This window comes from Polypterus senegalus, chromosome 6 (assembly GCF_016835505.1).
Source record: "Polypterus senegalus isolate Bchr_013 chromosome 6, ASM1683550v1, whole genome shotgun sequence".
NCBI classification, from domain to species: Eukaryota; Metazoa; Chordata; class Cladistia; order Polypteriformes; family Polypteridae; genus Polypterus; species Polypterus senegalus.
Genome location: NC_053159.1, coordinates 185,891,584 through 185,916,569, shown reverse-complemented (window position 1 = coordinate 185,916,569; position 24,986 = coordinate 185,891,584).

The window sequence follows — 24,986 nt, the reverse complement described above, 5'->3', positions numbered from 1 at the left end:
AATGGGGGCAGAGGAATTTAAGAAGGAGAGAAATTACACAAATTCAGCACTGGATATTCTCACGTGAGCTCCCCTTTATTAATCAAAACCTCATTTCCAATGGGGAGAGACGTTCTGTAAGATAAGCACGGGAGAAATTTGACATATGAGAGGAGACCATTCAGCCCAGCAAGCTCCTTTCCAGACCTCCGCATCTGTCCTTCCGGGAGGTGCCGTTGACTCGTTAAACAATGAGAGAGTCACGAAAGAAGCGTGTCTTGTGTGTTCAGATTTTAAACGCAGCCACCAAACAGCTGCGTAACAGGTGTTTAAAATAAACTGTACATGTTTGGAGCTTCACCAAATCCTGATAACATTCATTGTGTTCTATGTTTCCCCATTTTATATTTCCCTGCTCCGTTGATTGTGTTAATGTTACGTCGTCAGTGTTAACCTCGCCCGGTATTCGTTGTGTTATTGTGAGAAGAGGAAGAATCACAGAGCTTGAATTGTCATTTTTTATGTTCTGTTTTAATATTTAAGACAGTTAATTCTGAAAAATCAAGAAATAAAGATTGTTTGTATTACTCCTTCGTGGCGGTTTGTACTGCATGTTGCCCATATCACAACGCAGAAGCTTTGAGGGTTAACCGAATCCAAGGCCAGGACGCAGCAGTACGGTGCGTGCGGCGGAGACTGGTTACATAAAGATGATCAATCCAAGCAATCAACAAAGATAAACGTAATCGTATACATAATTTCAGCTGAGGTGTTTGTAGCCAACACTTTAAGTCTGATGAGTACATAACGTTTACGCGCTTTCTTAAGGCGGATGCTGTGTCTTTTTAAATGGATCAACATTAGTGTTGTACTGACACGGGAATCGGCCTTTGAAGGAACAAAGGCTTGTTTCAGAGTTAACGTGTGATAAAAAACAGCACAGCAGGTGCCTTCTCAAAAGGTACTACGTAAATAAAATCTGTTATCTCTTGATTATCTATATATATAATTCACTAAGGCAAGACAACCATGGAAAGCGATTCACTAAGCCGCCGACAAGTGAGACACCTATGGCGCAGGCAGGAAGAAGCCACGCCCACCAACTCCAAGACCATTGGATACGACGACAACTCACAGAGCCACGCCCACCAACTCGGACGCGACGACACAGAAAGACCGGCGTCATTTATATTCGTCTGTCGTAGAGGTCACATGCAGCTCCGACCCACGTTGACTGTTAATAGAGACGTGTTTCTCGCGGAGGTGAGTCGCCATATGCGGCGTGTAAATCTGTTTGCGAGGGGTATCCCATGGGATCCTTAAAACGTTCCTTTACAACTGTGGTTAAAACACAATGAAGTGAGCAGTCTTTAAAAAATGAGTTTTTGGTTACGACGCACGACCGCATGCACCATAGCAAACTGTTTTACACGCTACATACAGCAATTCGCATCCGCGACAAACGTGCGTCTCCTTAGATACTCCTGCACTTTGTACACACCGCCCTCCCACCGTGGCCGGGTGTCTTGGTGGATTATATATAGAAAGGCAGCCAAAACCGCACAGAGCAATGAAAAGTCTACGTGAGTCACAGGTGCATCTGGACTGTGCAAAGACGACAACGACTCGAGTGACGAGTTTGAGGTGGGCACATGAGCAGGCAGTGCATACTGAACAAAAATCAGCAGACTAGCATGACGGAGGGAGCGGAGCGCATGTCCTTCTCCTCTCCGCCCGTTCCACCCTGAGCGCCGCACGGACGATTGTGTGTTGGTTCGTTCCGTGCATTGGTTAAAACCCAATGAAGGAAGCAGTCATTAAAAACCAATAAGCCCTGTGCCTCTGTTTCATTACCGTCTCACCTGCTTCACCAATGCAGTCCCCGCAACGGGCGATCCAGCGGCATCATTCCCATGACCCGCCGGGCAGCCAACCGGGTAACCAAAGTCTTTGGGTTCAGGGGGGAGTATGGTTACAAAGCTGAAACTTAAAGGAATTGACGGAAGGGCACCACCAGGTGTGGAGCCTTTCGCTTCATTTGACTCAACACAGGAAACCTCACCCGCCCGGACACGGACAGGATTGACAGATTGATAGCTCTTTCTCGATTCTGTGGGTGGTGGTGCATGGCACTTCTTAGTTGGTGGAGCGATTTAGATGGTTATTTCTGAAAATGAACGAGACTCCCGCCTGCTAAATAGTTACACGACCCAACAGCGGTCGGCGTCCAAATTCTTAGAGGGACAAGTGGCTTTCAGCCACGTGAGATTGAGCATTAACAGGTCTGTGATGCACTTGTGTGTCCGGTACTGCACGCGCGCTACACTGAATGGATCGACGTGTGTCTACCCGGCGCGGGGAGGCGTGGTTAAGCCGTTGAACCCCATTCGTGATGGAGACCGTGGCTTCCAATTGTTCCCCACGAACGAAAAATTCCCAGTACGTGTGGGTCATACGCTCGCACTGATTACGTCCCTGCCCTTTGTAAAGCCCCCCATGGTCGGGTGACTTGGTGGATTATATATAAAAAAAAGCAGCCGGAACCGCAAAGAACAATGAAAAATCAACGTGGAAACCGACTGAGGCGGTGTTTGGAAAATTAACAGTCAACGTGACTCACAGGTGCGTGTGGACTGTACACAGACGAAAGCGACTCAGGTAGGGAGTTGGGGGCGGGCACATAAGCGGGCAGTGCGTACTGAACAAGCGCCGTTCAACCCCGTCCTTCGCTTTGGAAGGAGAAAGCGCGACGGCGCTCCTCCGGTTTTCAGTCACGGACAATTGTATGTTGGTTCGTAGCGTGCATTGTTGCAATGTTACTTTTCTTGGTGGTTTATTAAATTACGGATTTTTCAAATGTTTATTTTTCCTCTGTGCTTAAAAATCATTTAAAAAGCGGCCTGATTATGTTGGCTAGTATTAAAAAAAAGTTTTCCGTCGAGTCGCGTTATTCAGCCTTTGACTACGCCCCTCCACACCGCTCACCCAATCATCACTCCTACTGCGCACATCCTCGCGCCTCAGCACCACGTGACGCCCTCAGTGCCGGTATCTCGCCCATCAGCGCAGTCGCTTATAATGGCAAGGCAGAAAAGGAAGTCACATATTCAATAGCATTGAATTTTAGATCGCGATTGAAAAAGAGCGGCAAAAGCTGATAATGAACGTCGAAAAAAAAGGAAATGAACAAAAAAGAGCTGCAAATAATACAAATCAAGAACAAAGAAAAGCGTCCAATAAACGAAAAAATATCCAGAACAATATGTGAACAGAAATGCAAAAAAGCAACGTTTGTAGAATGTAAGTTAGAGGATAAGAGTAATTCACAATATTATAACAGTCTGGAAAAGAAATTATCACCGAGGCAGTGTGTCGTAAAAAGCCATGCGAATGGAGTTGGTCAGATGGCTGTGGAGAGGGGCGGGCAGAGGAGCCACGACTGCCTCATCCTAAATAAAGCAGCCACTGCGATGGGGGGTGAAATTGTTAGGGAGGTAAAAAAAACGAGAAAGAGAGCTGTTTGACACGTGGCTGTTTTCCGTCTATTTTTTTAATTTTGGCCACCGTTGTTTTTCTTTTTTTTTCGAGTTTGCGTTGTCCAGTTAAGACCGAAGAGCAAGCTAACGCTTGTTGTCTGAAGAAGACAAACTGAACGTTTTTCAAACTTTCTTTCTGTTCAATTGTGACCATACAATATGCGGTGATAACTACGGCGCCCCAAACTCTTTATGATGTTTCTTGTGTCTCATTATAACGTAAACACAGCACAGAAAACTGCTCTGTGTCTTGGCCTAACTAGGGTTGTTATAGGCAGTAGCAGTGGAACAATTCCAGAAATATTATTAACTAGCCAACCCGCGGCGTAGCATATGCCGCATAATTATCAAAGTGAACAGTCAACGTGGCACACGGCTGCATGTGTACTGTAGCACAGACCAAAGCGAGTGAGGCTGTGTTTGGTGACGTGTTACGTGCGGACAAATGAGCAAGCAGTGCGCATGCCTCGAGAGCGAGGGTGGATACGGGAGGAGGTTGAGAGTTAGCGGGCATGGCTCTCTGTCTTGCTTGCGCTTCAGTGTCTTGCGTGAAACATTTTAAAAATAACGTAACATGATTGTCAATGTAATTGTTGTGTCACTGTTATGAGTGTTGCTGTCATCAAGGATTTGATTATCATTATTTCTTTCAATCAGGTTCGTGTTTGGAGGATGCGTTGTGTTCAAGTTACATTCCGTGACTGTCAACCGTTATAAAGATAACAGGTTTCATTCATCGAAGTGATCACTACGCAAATAGGTACTCGTGAATCTAAGATGTTTAACAGGCATTCCCGGTATTAAGTTGTGGATTTGCCTGCGAATATTTAGCGGCAGCATGTCAATGAACGTAATTTAAACTTAAGCTTTACACCTTGCTTTCCTATTGATATGTCTACAAAGGCTTGTTCACCGTCAGAGGGTTGTTCCTTTCTTACTGCATCAATAAGCAGTTCGTCTTCCCCTTTATCTGAGACATCACACATTGCATGCATGGGTTTGCCTTTCCCAGTCCTGCAAAGTCAGTTCACGTGAGCCGCTCGGAGTACATGCATGAAGGTTCTCAGCTGTGCTTGTGCTATCTCGTGCGATCTCGCGATGTCCACGGCTTTATTTAATGTTCGCTCAGACCCGGCACTTAAAAGTTTCTGTCGCACTTTCGCTGAGTTTGTGCCAAACCCCACCCTGACCATCTCATCTTTGTTTGCATAAGCACAGTCCTTCACCAGTGAATATTTAGCAGCAGCGTGTCTATTGGATTGCTGCCGATGGACGGCCTTATATGGGCAGGCACTCAATTACGTGGGAGACGTGACGATGAGGGACGCAACTAAACCTCACACGGCAACCGAGCTGCAGGCTATGGCCGTATATATGTACGTAAGTAGGATTCAGTTATGACCGTTACGCGTAGAATTTCGAAATGAAACCTGCTTAACTTTTGTAAGTAAGCTGTAAGGAATGAACAAAAATTTGAGCAAATTTTGCCCTGAAATCCGAATTTTGCTTTGGAATCGGAATGCCCAGCACGCTGTTCGTTGTTCGTGTGTGTTTGTGCGCATGTTTTCCCCAGCGCTCAGGCCACACATAAACCTTGTCGTTCAGTTCGTTGTCGGAAGCTGTAGTGAAAGCATCTCATGTGATTTTCGCTGCTATTTTCGCTGTTAATTTTATGCTTTTGTGCCTGTTTGTGTTATTTTTTTAATGTATTTGCCATGGGTCCTATAAAGTGTAGTGAGGAAAATAAGAGTAAGAAGAAAGCTGTTAGAGCTACAATTGAAGTTAAGAGATCTTTTTAAGGTAAATGAAGGTTTTTATATTTTTAATTTAATTATTTACATTTTTATTCAAATATTATTATTATTTAATAGTTTTCTTTAAAATCCAGTGTAATTACTGTTAAAATCATTTTGAAAATTCAAGTTTGTGGAACCCAGCAACGGATTAATCCAGTTTCTATTATTTTAAAGGGGAAAAAACTCAAACGATTTGGAACTCGAACGGAGTTCTGGAACGGTTTAAGTTTGGATTCCAAGGTATCAATGTATATGTATACAGAAAAAGGCGGAATGGTGGCTCTGAGGCTAAGAATCTGCACTGTTACTGCCGGAAGGCCTCCCACCCCACTGGGCCCTTGCCCTGATATTCGCTCCACTGCTGGTGTACAATGGCTGACCCTGCTCTCTGACCTCTAAGAGGTCTTGTGAAAAGACAATTTCCCATTGGGGGATTGATAAAGGATGTCAAATCAATAATAAGAAAGTTAACAGACTTAACATGGTAATTCTGAATGGATTCTTCCACTGAAATTTTACCGTCCTCGTCCGCTTTTGATGCTCTTGTTATGCGGTGCTTTTCAATGACAGTTTTTATGTTGCAAAAATTAATTATTGGAAGTGGAAAAAGAGAGGCAGAAAACACTTCATCCCTCGCAGACAAACTAACAGGAAGTAAATATACCCACTGATGTATCTCTGTTTCCACTTCCTTTTGTTGATACGGCGGGTGGAGGGTATCATGCCAGTGAGTCAGGAGACACCACACCACAAACTGTAGCAATTGCAAAATGTTCCTAAGTAATTATTATGAACACACAAAAAAAAAACTATTCACCTAAGGGAATTTTGGAAATTTGGGTGGAAAAGGGAAGAAGCCGCACATGGCAATGAACATGGATAGAACAAGTAAACTCCACAAAGGATATATGCAGCCCTGCAGGAAAACTGAGCCCACTGAAGGTGTCAGGCAGCAGCGCCGGCCCAGCGCAGCTCCACACATTTTTATTCTTAATGTTCATTCATGTCGGGCCAAACATAACTCCCATCACATTAAGGGAGTTCAGCATATTTCTTCAGTCCGCTGCTTCAGAGCTCATTTTCCTGTGGGAGCGGCCAGACGTGGCCTGTTAACTGGATTGCTGCCCCCTGGTTATAACTGAACATTCAATCTTGTGAAAAACGGTGGCCCTCGGTGATCAGTCGTACACCCTCTCTATAAAAGCTGACAAAATGTACCGGCGTCTTAGGAATGGTTATCTGTAGACCCTCCAAGCTGCATTTTAAAACGGATATAAAATCTTTTAGCTCTTGGGTAGCAGCATCTCAAGATTATTATTATTTTTTTTTACACACCTGGAAAAGTTTTCTGCTGAGTTTTTCCCTGACCCCGAATATTCAGTGAGTGTGTTTAGATTAGATTGAATTAAAAAAATGGTATTAATCCCAAGAGGAAATTCAACAACATACAGCAGCAGAAATGCAGAAAAACAAGGAAAAAGACTACAGACTCACAGGGCAGATGATACAGCCAATGAACCAATCAATCAATCAATCAATCAATCAGTAAGTTGGTAAATAAATGAAAATACATTTAACTAGTACATCAGAAGGAAGTACTGAACTTGCCAGCGAGCAGTGGGTAGAAAAGACCCCTAGAAATATTTGTTAGCTCACTGTGGTGGAATGAGCCTGTGGCAGAACATGCTCTGAGAGGGAATAGATAGATAGAAAGGCACTATATGATTGATAGATAGATAGATAGATAGATAGATAATGTGAAAGGCACTACATAATAGGTAGATAGATAGAAAGGCACTATATGATGGATAGATAGATATTAATTTTAGTATAGTAGGCAGGATAAGATAGATAGATAGATAGAAAGGAACTATATGATAGATAGATAGATAGATAGATAGATAGATAGAAAGGCACTATATGATAGACTAGCAAAATACCCGCGCTTCGCAGCGGAGAAGTAGTGTGTTAAAGAAGTAATGAAAAAGAAAAGGAAACATTTTGAAAATAACGTAACATGATTGTCAATGTAATTGTTTTGTCACTGTTGTGAGTGATGAGTGTTGCTGTCATATATATATATATAGCAAAATACCCACGCTTCGCAGCGATGTCATGTGTTAAAGAAGTTATGAAAAAGAAAAGGAAACATTTTAAAAATAATGTAACATGATTGTCAAAGTAATTGTTTTGTGTATTTGGTGGCAGCGTCACAAAGTTGTTTTCGGTAGCTGCATCAGAAAATGTACCACGACGTCTGACATGCCTCCTTTTTACTGTTTTCTCACAGCTTGGATTGCTGCTGTCATATATACACACACACACACACACACACACATACATACATACATACACACATACATACATACACACATACATATCTTCATATCTACATATCTATATACATACCTATCTACATCATATATACACACACATACATACACACAAATTATATGTGTGTGTGTGTGTGTGTGTGTATATATATATATAATCTAGATAGGGGTGTGTGTGTGCGTATATATATATATATATATATATATATATATATATATATATATATATATATATATATATATATATATACATACATACATACATATATATATACACATACATATACTGTACTGTACTTGTGTGTATGTTTGTATGTGTCTATATGTGTGTGTATAGGTTTGGTCACTGAGTGCAAGGGAAAAATAATAAAATATAGTCTATAAGTTATTAAACAGTAAAACATTAACGTTTTAAGAAGTACAGGTATATTGAAATTACATTTTCTATGTGAACGTTCAAATTTGTGCCTCTGGTAATGTGCCTTACCGGCATTTAAAGGAAATTAGTTTTGTGTCCTCTGCAGTGTTAAGAGAGAAAGGTTTTGGTTTGGCATAAAAGGAAAAAAGGTGTAAAGAAAGGAAAGTTGCCTTTTTCTTTTATATAGTATAGAGATGTGTTCGCTGACGTTATGATCGCCTTTTGGGGACAGTCGCGGTGGGTCTTGTGTAGACTGGTGAGACGTCCCCGCCATTAATCGGCTGTGATGGCACTGTCAGTCCTCCACTCGTGTGCGTGTCTTCATAATCCGAGGTGATGAACTCATAATCGTATACGTGCAAAAGAAAGTGTGAATCGCCTTAATAATTTTTTGCCGTGGTGTAGAAAAGGGGTCCCGTGTTTGCACTTGTCTGGGCTATAGCGCAGGGGGAGGATGAAAAAAATTAAAAGTGCTCACTTTGACTTAAGGCAGAAGCGCAGTCAGCGTCTCAAAGGCCGGCACAGCTATGCACGCTGCTGGCTGCTCGACTTTTGCTGGGCAGGAGACCACAGTTTTTGTACACACGTTCATGATATCAAAAGTCTCAGCGCTCTTTGGAGGTCATTCATATATATATATATAGCAAAATACCCGCTACTGCAGCGGAGAAGTAGTGTGTTAAAGAAGTAATGAAAAAGAAAAGGAAACATTTTAATAATAACGTAACAAGATTGACATTGTCATCAGTGTTGCTGTCATATATATGCCTGCCTAAATAAGTCACCCTCGCTTTGCTCTTACTTTATTTACCGTTCATTTAATCATGGCTAGTGGCGGAAAAATTATAAAATGGAAGGAGGATGGCTTTACCAAAACAATTATTGATGGCGAATCGATTATTCATAAAGCTTGAATTGGTGATCTGTTTTTCTGTGTTAACCTCATATTTTTCCTACTTCTTCTCAAACTAAGGTGGTGCGAGGGTAAAATGAATCGGGATGCGCTGATCAATGTAATCGTGTACCAGGAAATCATGCATTGACAAAAGCTCCCTGTGCTTGTAATGCAAAGTGTGATTAAATGCATTATTTTTAGCGTTATGGAGCACATGCATCGAAGCTTCTCAGCTGTGCTTGTGCTAAGAAAAGGAAAGATTTTAAAAATAACGTAACACGATTGTCAATGTAACCTTTTGTAAGTAGTGCCTGGAGGATTCAGTGTGGAGAAACTCTATAGAGACCGCGTGTGTATTAACTTGTGGATTTTTCTGTGAGTATTTGGTGGCAGTCTGACGAAGTTGCTTCGGAAGACGGCGTTAGCTGCAGAGCTCAGCTCAGAGCCAAATGAGATGAATGGGAGGGGAGATGATGGCGTGACTCCCCCACCCGTCTTAACTGTCAATCCCCCACAAACACAGTCTCTCGGAATTTGCATAAGCACACCCCTTCACCTACAATTTTAACTTAGTTACAAAGTGATCAAAACTCTCGTTTATATCCTGCGTCCTCTCATTAAACTTGTATCCCGCATTACCTGTGGGCATGTGAAACGCCAGTGGTAGCCTGTCTATGAACTTAATTTAAAGTTTAGGTTTACACCTTGCTTTCTTTCCGAGGTAGCAGCACTCATGAATATGGTAGTATATGTCACTCGCTCACTTCTTATTGTTTCGCTGCCTTCTCAATTATATAATGCATGTTTGCTTAAGCGCTTTTTGGAGGTCTTCCTGGTTTTCTACGCACTGCGTTGACAGTCAGTTCACGTGATTACGTGGGAGGCGTGATGATGTCACACGAAACTCCGCCCCCCACGTCATTGCAGCTCAACTCCATTACAGTTAATGGAGAAAAATACCTTCCAGTTATGACCATTAGGCATAGAATTTCGAAATGAAATCTGCCCAACTTTTGTAAGTAAGCTGTAAGAAATGAGCCTGCCAAATTTCAGCCTTCTACCTACACGGGAAGTTGGAGAATTAGTGATGAGTGAGTGAGTGAGTGAGTGAGTGAGTGAGTGAGTGAGTGAGGGCTTTGCCTTTTATTAGTATAGATAGATTGATAGATAGATAAATAGATAGAAAGGCACTATATGATAGATAGATAGAAAGGCACTATATGATAGATAGATAGATAGAAAGGCACTATATGATAGATAGATAGATATTAATTTTAGTATAGTAGGCAGGATAAAATAGATTGACTATATTGCTAAAAGTATTAGGACGCCTGCCTTTACACACACATGAACTTTAATGCCATCCCATTCTTAATATGGAGTCGGCTCACCCTTTGCAGCTCTAACAGCGTCACCTCTTCTGAGAAGGCTCTCCATGAGATGTAGGGTGAGTGTGTTAATGTGAATTTGTGACCTGGAGAGTCTTTGTGAGGTCAGGCCCTGATGTTGGACGAGAAGGCCTGGCTCGCTCGCAGTCTCTGCTCCAATTCATCCCAAAGGTGATCTATCAGGTTGAGCTCAGGGCTCTCTCTGTGCAGCCACACCAAACTCGCTCCTCCATTTCTTTACAGATCTTGCTTTGTGCAAAGGTGCCTGTGTTGTCATGTTGCCATCCCCAAACTGTTCCCACAAAGTTAGGAGCATGAAATTGTCCACAATGGTTTCGTATGCTGAAGCACAAAGAGTTCCTTTCACTGGAACTAAGAGGCCAAGCGCAACTCCACACCATAATACCCCCTCCACCAAATGTTACACTTGGTGCAATGCAGTCAGGCAAGTTCCGTTCTCCTGGCCAGACTCGTCCATCGGATTGTGTGAGTCATCACTCCAGAGGACACGTCTGCACTGCTCTCGAGAGTCCAGTGGTGGGCGGTGGGCTTTACACCACTCCCTCCGACACTTTGCAATGCATTTGGTGATGTCAGGCTTGGCTGCAGCTGCTCGGCCATGGACACCCATTCATTCCATGAAGCTCTCTCTCAACGCTGCACTGTTCTTGAGCTTTTGGAGGTCTGTAGCTGTTGACTCTGAAGAAAGCTAGCGAATTCTGCAGACCTCAGCATCTGCTGTTTCCGCTCTGTGATTTGACGTGGCCTACCACTTTGTGGCTGAGTTGCTGTTGTTCTCAATTGCTTACACTTTGTTATAATACCACATGGAATATTTAGTAGCGAGGAAATGTCACAAATGGACTCATTGCACAGGTGGCATCCTATCAGGGTACCAGGCTTGAATTCACTGAGCTCCTGAGAGCGACCCATTCTGTCACAAATGTTTGTAGAAGCTGTCTGCATGCCGAGGGGCTCGATGCTATACACATGTGGCCATGGAAGGGATTGGAACACCTGAAGTCAATGACTTGGATTGGGGTCCCAGACAAATAGTAGTATATAGCAATATAGTGTAGATAGATATGAAAGGCACTATATAATAGATAGATAGATAGATAGGCACTATATGATAGATAGATAGATAGATAGATAAGGCCTTTGCCCAGCCGGGACGCCACTATAATGGAAGGTCGTAGGGAGGTAATGATCTGGATAGGCTCTTCCATTATAGGGGTGTCCCTGCTGTGCAAGGACCCTAGACGTCCTCCATAATAGATAGATAGATAGTGAAAGGCACTATATAACAGAGGTCCTGCTCTCTCTTTTTTAATTGCACCCCTTCTGAAGGCTACACATCAGAACAATCTGAACGAGAAGCTCACCAGCCTAGCCTATTTTAGACCCATTTCTAACCTGCCTTTCTTAAGTTAAATTCTAGAGAAGGCAGTCATTATGCAGTTAAATGACCACCTAAATAAACCTGCTATTCTTGATAAGTTTCAGTCAGGTTTTAGAACAAATCACAGCACAGAAACTGCACTCGTTAAAGTAGTAAATGATTTGCGGGTGAATGCAGACAGAGGCCATTTATCTGTTCTCATCCTCTTAGATCTGAGTGCTGCATTTGACACCATTGATCACAATATTCTTAGAAATCGCCTTAGTCAGTGGGTGGGCCTCTCTGGCAGGGTCTTAAATTGGTTTGAATCCTACCTGGCAGGTAGAAAATTCTTTGTTAGTTGTGGTAATCAAATCTCAAAGACACATGATATCCGATATGGTGTTCCACAAGGCTCTATCCTGGGTCCGCTGCTCTTCTCAATCTACATGCTTCCGTTAGGTCAGATTATCTCGAGGCACAACGTGAGTTACCACAGCTATGCTGATGACACACAGCTGTATTTATCAATAGCACCTGATGACCCCGACTCTCTCGATTCACTATCACAATGTCTGACTGGTATCTCAGAATGGATGAATAGTAATTTTATCAAGCTAAATAAAGAGAAAACAGAAATTTTAGTGATTGGCAATAATGGAAACAATGAGATTATTAGAAATAAACTTGATGCATTAGGATTAAAAATCAAGACTATAACCTGAAATATAAATCACATATTCATCAGACCATTAGAACAGCATTTTTTCACTTAAGAAACATAGCAAAAGTTAGACTTCTTATATCACTGAAAGATGCTGAGAAATTAGTTCACGCGTTTGTTTTCAGTCGACTAGATTACTGTAACACACTCCTCTCAGGACCACCCAAAAAAGACATCAATCGTTTGCAATGAGTGCAGAATGCATCTTAACTAGGAAAAGAAAATCTGAGCACATTTCTCCAGTTTTGATGTCACTACACTGGTTACCTGTGTCATTCAGAATTGACTTTAAAATACTGCTTATCTATACTAATAAAAGGCAAAGCCCTCACTCACTCACTCACTCACTCACTGACTCATCACTAATTCTCCAACTTCCCGTGTGGGTGGAAGGCTGAAATTTGGCAGGTTGATTCCTTACAGCTTCCTTACAAAAGTTGGGCAGGTTTTATATCGAAATTCTACGCGTAATGGTCATAACTGGAAGCAGTTTTTCTCCATTTACTGTAATGGAGATGATCTTGAACGCCGTGGGGGCGGAGTTTCGTGTGACATCATCACGCCTCCCACGTAATCACGCAGTACATAGAAAACCAGGAAGACCTCCAAAAAGCGCTGAAGAAAACATGCATTATATAATTGAGAAGGCAGCGAAACAATAAGAAGCGAGCGAGTGACATATACAACCATATTCATGAGTTCTGCTACTTCGGAAACAAAGCACGATGTAAACCTACACTTTAAATTAAGTTCATAGACAGGCTGCCGCTGGCGTTTGTAATTTAGTGCCTGCCCATAGAAGGCCGTCCATCAGCGGCAATCCAATAGCAAACTGCCACGGGTAAATATTCACGGGTGAAGGACTGTGCTTATGGAGAGGAAGATGAGATGGTCAGGGTGGTGTTTGACACAAACTCAGCGAAACTGCGAGAGAAAGTTTTAAGTGCCAGGACTAAGGTAACATTAAATAAAGCTATGGACATAGCACGAGATGGCACCAGCACAGCTGGGAACCTTCGATGCATGTACACCGAGTGGCTCACGTGAACTGGCGCAGTGCAGAGATAAAAGCAACAGTTCCAAAGAGCTGAACAAAAGCGAATTACACAAGTGAAAAGGCAGCAAAAATATGAAGCGTCTGATAAGCATATTCATAAATGCAGCTACTGTGGAAACAAAGCACACGGTGGAAAAAGTCAATGTCCCGCTAAAGGAAGACAGTGTAAAAAAACCCGTGCATGCAGTGTGTCAGGTCTCAGATAAAGAAGAAGACGAGCTGTTTATTGATGCAGTAAGAAACGAATCGATGAATGAAACCTGTCATCTTTACAACGATTGACAAACACGGAATGTAACTTGAACACAACACATCCTACAAATACGACCCTGATTGAAACAAATAATGATAATCAAATCCTTGATGACAGCAACATTCAATAACACTCACAAAACAATTACTGTATATTGACAATCATGTTACGTTATTTTTAAAATGTTCCCTTTTCTTTTTCATAACTTCTACTTCTCCACTGCGATACGCGGGTATATATTTAAATGTATATATATACCCCTATCTACAGTACATACTCTCGCATTGGCTAACACCGACATTCGAGGTTCGATTCCCGAGAGGGGGTGTACTGAGTATGTACGCGCTACCCGATTCATTTTACCTTGCATCTCCTTGGTTTGGGGCGTATGAAAAAATATTGTTAACGCAGAATCATGTTACGTTATTTTTAAAATGTTTCCCTTTATTAACACAAGCACAGCTGAGAAGCTTCGATGCATGTACTCCATAACGCGTTAAAAAAATAACGCATTTAATCACACTTTCAATTCCAAGCAAACGGGAACTTTTGTCAATGCATCATTTCCTGGTACATCCATTACACTGATGCACACATCACAGCTACAAAAATGTTAGAGTCGGAATAAAGCGCGTTCCTACGACTGATCATTTCGACTTCCCGAGCGAAGCCTTGATAAAAGCCTGGTTTTGTGCCCACTGAAAAGCAAGCAAAATTAGATGCATTACAGAAAGCGGACTTTGTGGCTCTTACTGGGGATCATTGGACTTCCGTGACTGTTAGTAATTCTAATTACATCTAATTACAAAATGTTCAATGATCACACTGTTTTAGCCTAATGTACAAAATAATTTTGGCTAAGGTTACTCAGAGTTTAAAGATTAAGTTGGTCAAATTACCTTTTATGTTTCTGACTTATTTTTTTAAGAAGAAAAACTGCACTTTATGTTGAAATGTTGGTTATTATTATTTAAAGACAATACTATTCTGCAAATCTACTTAAAGTACTTAAACTACCACTTTATTTTTAAGTCTGCCCAATTTTAACCAGGGATGATATTTTTGTTTCTGTTTTGAATTCAAATGCAGTTTAAAGGCTTTTTTTTTCAGAAATTAAAACAGCTTCAGTTTACAATATTCATGTACATGTCTATTATTTGATTCTGTCGCCCACTAAAACCCTTTTAATTAAAAAAAACCATTTGCGATTTGGGGCAAATTTACGTGTCGCGATTACATACGATTAATCAAGATTAATTCTTACACAGCCTCTAATTAATTGGATTAATTTTTTTAATCGAGTCCCACCCCTAATATATATATATATATGTGGATATATATATGTAGATTTGTATATATAAATGTGTATATACAGTATATATGTAGATATGTATATGTGTATATACAGTATGTACATATATATGTGTGTGTGTATATACAGTATGTGTATATATGTATATGTATATATATGTATGTGTGTATATGTATATATATATAACTGTGTATATATATGTGTATAGATGTATATATATATATATATTTATATATATATGCCAGCAACACTCATGACAATGACCAAACATTTACATTGTCAATCATGTTACGTTATTATTAAAATGTTTCCTTTTCTTTTTACTTCTCCGCTGCCAATGCGGGTATTTTTATATATATATATATATATATATATATATATATATATATATATACAGATATATACAGATATATATATATATACAGATATATACAGATATATATATTTATACAGATATATATATATACAGATATATATATATATATAAATAGATAGATATGACAACAACACTCAATATCAATGACAAAACAATTACATTAACAATCATCTTACGTTATTTTTAAAATGTTTGCTTTTCATTTTCATAACTTCTTTAACACACTACTTCTCCGCTGCGAAGCGCGGGTATTTTGCTAGTGGTTTATAAAGCCTTAAATAATCTGCTCCATCTTATATATCGGAGTGTCTGACATCTTATATTCCAAATCGTAACCTTAGATCCTCAAATGAGTGTCTGCTTAGAATTCCAAGAGCAAAACTTAAAAGAAGTGGTGAGGCGGGCGGCCTTCTGCTGTTATGCACTTAAAAACCTGGAATAGCCTGCCAATAGGAATTCGCCAGGCTGATACAGTAGAGCACTTTAACAAACTACTGAAAACATATTACATTAACATGGCCTTCTCATAACTTCACCTTCAACTAATCCTGATACTCTGTGTATTCAATTCACTATAATAACTATTAATAATGGCTTTAAAATCCGTACTAACCTCTACTCTCTCTTCTGTTTCTTTCCCCGGTTTTCGGTGGTGGCGTTCTGCACCACTACCACCTAATCAAAGCACCGTGATGTTCCTACATTGATGGATTAAAAACCAGAAGTCTACGTGACTATCATCATCAAGTCCTTCCATGAGAACCCTAAATACAAAGAGGACTGTTTGATTTATGTTAGGTAGAATATCTAGAGGGGACTGGGTGGTCCCGTGGCCTCGGTGCCCCTGCAGATTTTATTTTTTCTCTCCCGCCGTCTGGAGTTTTTTTTTTTTGTTCTTTCTGTCCTCCCTGGCCATCGGACCTTACCCTTATTCTATGTTAATTAGTGTTGTCGTATTCGAATTCTTACTTTGTTTTTTATTTCTCTTTTCTTCATTATGTAAAACACTTTGAGCTACATTATTTGTATGAAAATGTAATATAGAAATAAATGTTGTTGTTGTATCCACTTAATTATTCCGAAATAACATCAAGTGGAGTTCTGAGGGTCCCTAAAGCCATCCTTCACTTTCTGTCATTACAGAGACTCGCGTTTCTTAGCTGCTCCTCGTAGTTGTGATGTTTGTTTGACTCTTCAGCTTCATGAATCAAAAAAAAAAAAAATAGCTCATTTAAAAATCATTATAATATAAAGAAATAATAGAGTCCTTCATCTTTGAGTCTTTTGATAGGACAAGCTAAATGTTCCCTCTTTGTCCCCGTGAAAGAAGCTTCTGCCTGCATTGATCCCGGTGACCAAGTGGTCCGTCTGTTCTAATCGACGCCATCGATTGTAGTGCTTTAACGTTTCCTTTTAATTACCTTCTTGCAGAATTTTCCTCAATAACAAAATGGAAAACTACACACCGTGTCGCGTCAAATGAAAAGATCATTACTCTGACAACATTGATCACTGCCTGCAAACAGCAATCTCTTGGGTACGATGGGCGCCATTCAATAAGCGAGCGTCAACTTGTAAACCGCAGCTCTGAGTGCATTCATTGTGGTGGAATAAAATTGCTAAATGATTTCATTTTTAGCTGCTTATGATTTTTTTCCTAATTTTATTAGACTTTCTACTACAAACGTCTCAATGTAAAAACACCCAGGAAGGAAACAGACGGCAGTAGAGAAAATTCAACGAATGACTAACAAAAAAAAAAAAATCACTTAAACCTCACAGACGACAATTACTGGCAGGTTGCATTTCATTCTGTCAAATAAATGTCTGCCTTTACTAGTCTTGTCAGTGGAAATGCTGAAGGATTAAATGACTCCTAGGAAGCTATTATGCTTTTATATCCCTAAGTGCAGAGGACCCTCAGGCTACCTCATTTAAACGGGTGGGCATCAGCTGGTGAGGAAAAAGGAAGAGGGTTACATGTACTGAGTCACCAGTAAGTGAGCCTGGAATGAATCACATCCACAGGCCCAAAGGTGAACTTCACTATATTATTTGGACTGGCTGGCATTTAAGCATCTCCATGAGTAACGTGGGGCATCCAACCAGCTCATCCTCTTGCATGCTGTTTGCCACCCAAGTCCAATGCTTCTGAAGATTTGCCCAAAGCCCTTTCTTTTTTTCCTGTAATGTGCTCCTGTCCCACCCTATCTGCATATCAGGCTTCACCCTTACTTGCTGTTTGCCCTGCCATCTGCTGTCTGTCTATTAGGGGCACACACCTGTCCATTCTTATTGCCTGCTATGTGAACCCTGTCCTTAGACCCTCTTTATACCTGTTATGTGCCCATGACTCTTCCTATCTTTCTCCTAGAGCACACACAAGTCCATCCTTTTGCCCACTTTTTGCCCACTGTCATCTCCTAACTTTATCTTGGACTCTGCATCAGCCCTTCCTTTTGCCTGTTATTTGCCTCTGGTCTTTCCTCTTTGTTTTGTTGCAGTATTATCCCATTTGCCCATTATCTGCCTTTGGCATTTCCTTCATGTCTGTGATTTCACACACTTAATCTTTTGGTTTGCCCGCTATTTGCTTGTGTTACCTTCTATCTGCATCTCAGGCCTCACCATTACCTGCTCTTTGCCCTGGCATCTGCTCTATGTCCATTAGGACTCACCCCAGTCCATTCTTATTGCCTATTATGTTAACTCCTGGCTCATGTTTCTCAAGATCTGCATGTTATCTTCTGCTAGTCCTTCGTTTTGCCTGTTATGTGCCCCATTCACTTTCTATCTGCCCTTTAGGCTGAAACCCATTTCAATCCTTTTGCCCGCTGATATCTCCTATCTGTATCTTGAGCCTTGCCCACTATGTGCTTCTGTTCTGTCTGTATGTGTATCTCAGGCCTCACCATTACCTGTTGTTTGCCCTGGCATCTTTTATCTGTCTATTAGGGCACACCCCAGTCCATTCTTATTGCCTGTTATGTAAAATTTTGGCGCATGTTTCTCAAAAGCAACCTGATTTCTGCCACAAGTCTTTCCTTTTGCATGTTTGCATGTGCCCTTGGCTATTCCTATCTGCCCTTCAGGCCAAACCACAGCTCAGTTCTTTTCCCCGCTGTTGTCACCTATCTGTATCTTCGGCCCTGTCCCCAATTATCTGTATCTCAGGCTTCACCCTTACCTGCTATTTGTCCTGGTATCTGCTACCTGTCTATTAGGACTCACCCCAGTCCATTCTAATTGCCTGCTATGTTAACTCCTGGCTCATGTTGAATGAGATCTGCCTGTTATCTGCCGTTAGTCCTTTAGGCCAAGCCCCATTTTGCCCGCTGTTATCTCCTATCTATATCTTGGGCCCTGTTCCAGCCCTTCCTTTGCCTGCTATGTGCTCCTGTCCCCTTCTGTATGCATCTCTGGCCTCACCCTTACCTGCTGTTTGCACTGGCATCTGCTATCTATCTATTAGGGGCACACCCCTGTCCATTCTTATTGCCTGCAATGTGAACCCTGTCCCTACACCCTCCGTATGCCTGTTATGTACCCACGTCCCTCCCTATCTTTCCCTATCTTCCTAGAGCACAACCAAGTCCATCCTTTTGCCCACTGTCGTCTCCTTTCTATATTTTGGTCACTGCTCCAGTCCTTCCTTTTGCCTTTGGCATTTCCTGTCAGGGCACACCCCAGTCTATTCTTGTTATCTTCTGTTTACCCCTTGGCCTATGTGTCTTCTCCATTCTTGTCTGTTATGTGAACCCTTGGCTCATGTTTCTCAAGCTCTGCCTGTTATGTACCCCTGGCCTTTCCAGTCTGTGCTTTAAGCCAAATCCCAGGCCATCCTTTTGCCCATTATCATCTCCTATCTGTATCTTGCTCTCTGCACTATTTGCCACTGGTTTTTCCTTTTGGTCTTTTTCAGTTTGCCAGCTATTTGCTCCTGTCCCCTCCTTATCTGTATCTCAGGCTTCACCATTACCTGCTGTCTGTCAATTAGGGCACACCCAGTCCATTCTTATTGCCTTTTATAGCTCATGTTTCACAAGATCTGCTCCTAGTCCTTCCTTTTGCCTGTTATGTGCCCCTGGCTGTTCCTATCTGCCCTTTAGGTCAAACCCCAGTTCAATTCTTTTGCCCACTTTCATCACTTATCTGTATCTTAGGCCCTGTTCCAGCTCTTCCTTTGCCCGCTATGTGCTCCTGTCCCCTCCTATCTGAATCTCAGGCCTCACCCTAATTTGCTGTTTGCCCTGGCATCTGCTATCTATCTGTCAGGGCAAAAACTCCAGTCCATTCTTTTTATCTTCTGTTTACCCCTTGGCTCATGTGTCTTCTCCTGTCTGTATCTTGGACCCATCTCCAGCCCTTTCTTTTGCCCGTTATCTGCCTCTGGCCTTTCTGTTTTGTCTGTGAGGCCACACACTTAGCCTTTGGGTTTGCCCGCTATTTGCTCAAAAAACAAACAAAAGTGTCCAGGTGCCACAGGAACTGGAAGTTGCCCCAGAAAGGTTAAGAGAAGCTTATGGATGAGGGCATCTACAGTGCCTATTAAGAATATTCAGGGTTAAGTTTTCACAAATTTATTAATTTCCACTTGAATCCCAGTAAATTTAATTTGTCTTTTTGAGGCTGCCCAACTCTTTACTTTCAAAGGTAGGGCAGAAATCTGCAAAGTGGTCCAAATTAGTTACTAAAATAAGCCCCAAAATAACTGATCTCTTAAGTATTCGGCTGTGACCACTTTGAGTCTGTGTGTTCAGGTCTTTCTGTATCAGCTCTGCCATTTCTCTCCGTTCTTCTTTGCAGAAATGATCAGCCAGGTCAGGTGTCATGGAGCTCTTGAGTGAGCGATCAGCCTTTGTCAAGTGCAGCCACAAATTCTCCATTGGATTGAGATCTGGACTCGGGCACTCCAGGACATTCATGTTGTTGTTTCTGAAGCCGTTTCTGTGTAGCTTTAGCTTTATGCTTGACGTTGTCATCTTGCTGGAAAAACAAATCTTCTCCCATGGTGTGGGCTTCTTGTGAACTCCATCAGGTTTTTTCCTCTTTGTCACCTTCCAGTAAAACTGCAACTTGTGAAGCACCTGGACACAGCTGTTGTCTGCACAGTCTCTTCAATGTCAGCTGCTGTAGCTTGTGACTTCTTTTAGGGTTCTCAGAGGACTATCAATGGCCCCCCTTATTAGTCTGTTTAGATTTTTGTGGACCGCCTGCTCTGCCATACTCTTTCCATCTTTTCATGATTCATTTAATTGGATATTCTGTGATTTGGATCTTTTTGTGTCTCCATCCATTGACTTGTGCTTTTCATGGAGTTGCTTGTTGTGTTCATTTGATTTCATTGTGTAGGCAAGACCACCATACTGATTCACCACAAGTTGGGCCTTCCAGATACTATCAATGGAATCCCAGAGAGCTGACCTCCATTGCACTGATAGTGTGACTTCTAAAATCCAGTGGGCTGCACCAGTGAGGATTTAGGGGTGTCATATTAATGGGGGCAAATACTTATGCAATCAGTTATATATTTTTACATATATAGTTTTATATATTATTTATATATATATATATATATATATATATATATATATATATATATATATATATATAGGTGGCGCAGTGGTAGCACTGCTGCCTTGCAGTTAGTAGACCGGGGTTCACTTCCTGCATCCTCCCTGCGTGGGTTTCCTCCTGGTGCTCCAGTTTCCTCCCACAGTCCAATGACATGCAGGTTAGGTGCATTGGCCATCCTAAATTGTCCCTAGTGTGTGCTTGTGGGGTGTGTGTGTGTGTGCCCTGCGGTGGGCCTTGCGCCCTGTGTTGTGTGGGATTGGCTCCAGCAGACCCCCGTGACCCTGTAGTTAGGATATAGTGGGTTGGATAATGGATGGATGGATAATAATAATAATAATAATAATAATAATAATATTGTGGTGGGCTGGCGCCCTGCCCGGGGTTTGTTTCCTGCCTTGCGCCCTGTGTTGACTGGGATTGGCTACAGCAGACCCCCGTGACCCTGTAGTTAGAATATAGCAGGTTAGATAGTGGATGGATGGATAATAATAATAATAATAATCATACAATGTCTTGTTTGACACTAAAATTCATTTTCATGACCTTGTAGATGTACCGGCCTACTTATGATTCCAAAGATTAATAAAATAGCAATGGAAGGTCAAGCTTTCACTTACAGGGCCTCAAAGCTGTGGGGTGGTCTGCCTGCTACTCTAAGAGATGCCCCTTCAGTCTCAGCTCTTAACCCAGCTAAAGACTCAGGACTTCAGTTTAGCACACCCCGACTAGAGCTGCTGATTAGCTGTGCAGACTGCATCTCTGTTGTTAGTCATTAGTATTAAAATATACAGTGTGGAGCCGACCCGGACACAGACAGGCGGACGTGTTATTCATCACCACCACACGTTTATTATTTACAACTATTTACAAAGTTAGGTGTCACTCAGACACAGAATAAAGTGCACAAACCCCAAACACACAGTCCTGGCCACTCAATGCCTTTTCTTCGAGCCGCCTCCACAATTTCTGCTCCTGCCTTGTCCTTCTTCCACCCGACTCCAGCCCTGAATGAAGGGAGACGGCCCCTTTATCCATGCCTCGGATGAGCTCCAGGTGTTTCCGACACTCCCCCGTTGGCCACGCCCCAGCGTGGCGGAAGTGCCGGCTGTTCTCCCGGCAGCTCTCCGGGTGTCCTTTTAATTCTTCCCCCCAGCACTTCCTGCTGTGTCGGAAGTGCTGAGGTAACAGGTCACCAAGGCATTGGGGCGCCTCCTGGCGGTGACCACGGGCCCCTACAGGGTGGGGCTTCCATGCCCTCAACCCGTGGCCCCCAAAGCAAACCAGGATGGCGGCCCCCACGTGATCCAGAGTGGGCACAGACCCACATCCGGTCCCTCACGGCGTCCCAGCCAGGTTGTTGCCCCTGGCATCCCTGACAGCAGTAAGTCACATGTTATAAACTGTTACTAACCGTCACCTATCCTTTTCCTCTTCTTGGTGACCTCAAGTGGCACTTGGTCTCCGCTGACCTACTGCCAAGTTGTTTGCCTGCCTATGAATAAGTCATCTCAGGTAAAGGAGCTCTGGAGTCATGAGGTTGAAGGGTCCTTTCATATGATTGGCTGGCACAGTACTGACTCAGCTGTAGAATAGCCAATGGTTTCTCATGGTTGTGGTATAGCGGGTCCACGGCTCAGAAAAAGTGGTTTGCTTGTAATAAATAAATAAACAAATAATTGGCCTGGCTCATTCACCATGGGTGTCCAGGTCATTCAGAGCATTTCAGGGTCATCTGGAAATCAGGGCAATCCTACTCTGGCCACCTCCAAGGATATCGCTGTGTTTCTGGACTCCAACTGCCATGTCACCCTGCAGATGTCCTGATCAGGTTTAGCTCTGAGGGACACTGCCACCTGTTATGTGGAGGAATGATCTGCACCCAGTGAGCCTGTTCACCAGCCTCGGGCACCTGCAAAACAAAAAAATATTCAACAACAAAATGTGCAAAAAATAAAATTTAAAGCATGTTGAAAAGATTCAGTAAAATGAAAACACATCTGAGGCAAGAATGAAACCCCAAAGTACTTCCTAAGAAAGAGCTGGAGGTTCAAACACCAGATAAAAGAAGAGCAAGACCTTAAGAAACAAAAGGAGTCCAAGGATAGGCGCTGAACGACATGGAATTGTGGCACAGTGCATAAGAATTTGGACCTCAAACCCCAAGGATTTGGGTTTACATTTTTATTATCGTAGTATTTCCCTCTACTTACCCTTTGCCTGTTTTCCTTCAAGAGTACTCGTCAAGTTCGTTATCAGGCTGGTCTACTGTTACACTTTAAGATTAACACACACATACACAGATATATGCATACACACTGACCCTCACCACAACAGTGCCCCATGAATGACACACACACACACACAGCTGGTTAACCTTTAGCACTTTAAACCACACAAGTGTCACTCTCTCAGAACTGTAAGAGACTTACTTAATGTCAGCATGAACAATATACGATGTTTTAAAGATATCTCCGACCTAAATATTATTGTTGGTCTACAAGAATACATTTAAACATACAAAGGTTCAGCACTCTTGACTATTGGCCATTTATCAATCCAGAATGCCTTACTTGATGTCCTGTTCCCTACTATTGGGTGGAGCTCTCACCCTCAGCCTTAATAAACCTCGCAGCACAAAGCATATGGCAAACCTCCGGCTGCTCCAAGTGCTCAAAGAAATCCACCTTATTACTTCAAGCACTCTATAGACTTTAAAACAAAGCATAAAAAGTTAAAAGCAGCACGGCATTTATTACAGGAATGATATTAATACCAGTGGAACAAAGAATAATAGAAAATAGGACTGATAGTAAATTCTGAATATATATAGTCTTTAGAAAAAACTTATGAAAAAAATAGAGATGACAAGGATGAATGTCACAGGCAGCTTGTGATCTTAGCACTCGTAGTTGCTCATGATGCTTTTCTGACGACCAGTGATGTCTTTGTCCCTTCTTCTTCTTCCTCCCTCCTTCCTTACTTCCTTACTCACTTACTCACTTCCTTACTATATTGCTCCTCAGATGTGACATATTTATTCTAAAATTCTACTGGGGGATTTTTGCGAGATATGATTGTTAGATATTCTGATTGGCTGGCTGTCAATATGATGAATGAATTCACTGTCCATTTTCCCAAACAATAAATCTTTTTTATTTTCTCTAACGCATCACTGTGTCTTCTTTTCCCAGGCTGCAAAATCACTAGAGGTCCATCCTTTCTCAGGTTATAAAGTAATTGATAGGCTGAGCCACCAGCATGTCTTCCTTTCTTTGTTGGAACAGCTGCTTTAAAAGTGAGATATAACTGGAAGAAGAAGACATGCTTTGATTTGTCCTGAATGTGGTTCATCTGTTGTCTTGTCTTGAACAAAATATAATGGAAATATAAACCAAAATGTACAGATTTTGTACCCCATAACAACATCCTATTACTGACGCTGTGTGACCAAAGTGACCTGTGTGAACGCTATGTGAACAGGTTACATCACCAGCCTGTGCTCCAATTGGCAAACCAGTTCTGTCTCTCAAAAGTTGGTGGGCACAGTGGTACATGAGCAGTGCTGCTGCCTCGCAGTAAAGGAGACCAGAGATCACAGCCCAGATCCTGCCTGTGTGGAGTCTGCATGTTCTCCCCGTGTCTGTGGTGCTCCAGTTACCTCTGGCAGTCCAAAGATATTAAGATTGGTCTTGGTATGTGTGTGTGTGTGTGTGTGTGTGTGTGTGCTCACCATGTGATGGATTGGCACCCTGTCCCGGCCTTGCACCCAATGCTTCCTGAAATGGGCTCCAGCCATCCATGCCCCTGCTTAAATGTTTTTTGGAAGATGAATGAATGAATTTTGGGTAATTTGCTTGTTTGTTTGCTACTTTTAATTGAAATTTCCCATTCCCCCTTTTTTTGGTTGCTAAGCAACGTCCACTCTGCTTTAGGTTATGCCACGCCCCCTGATCTGCTGCCT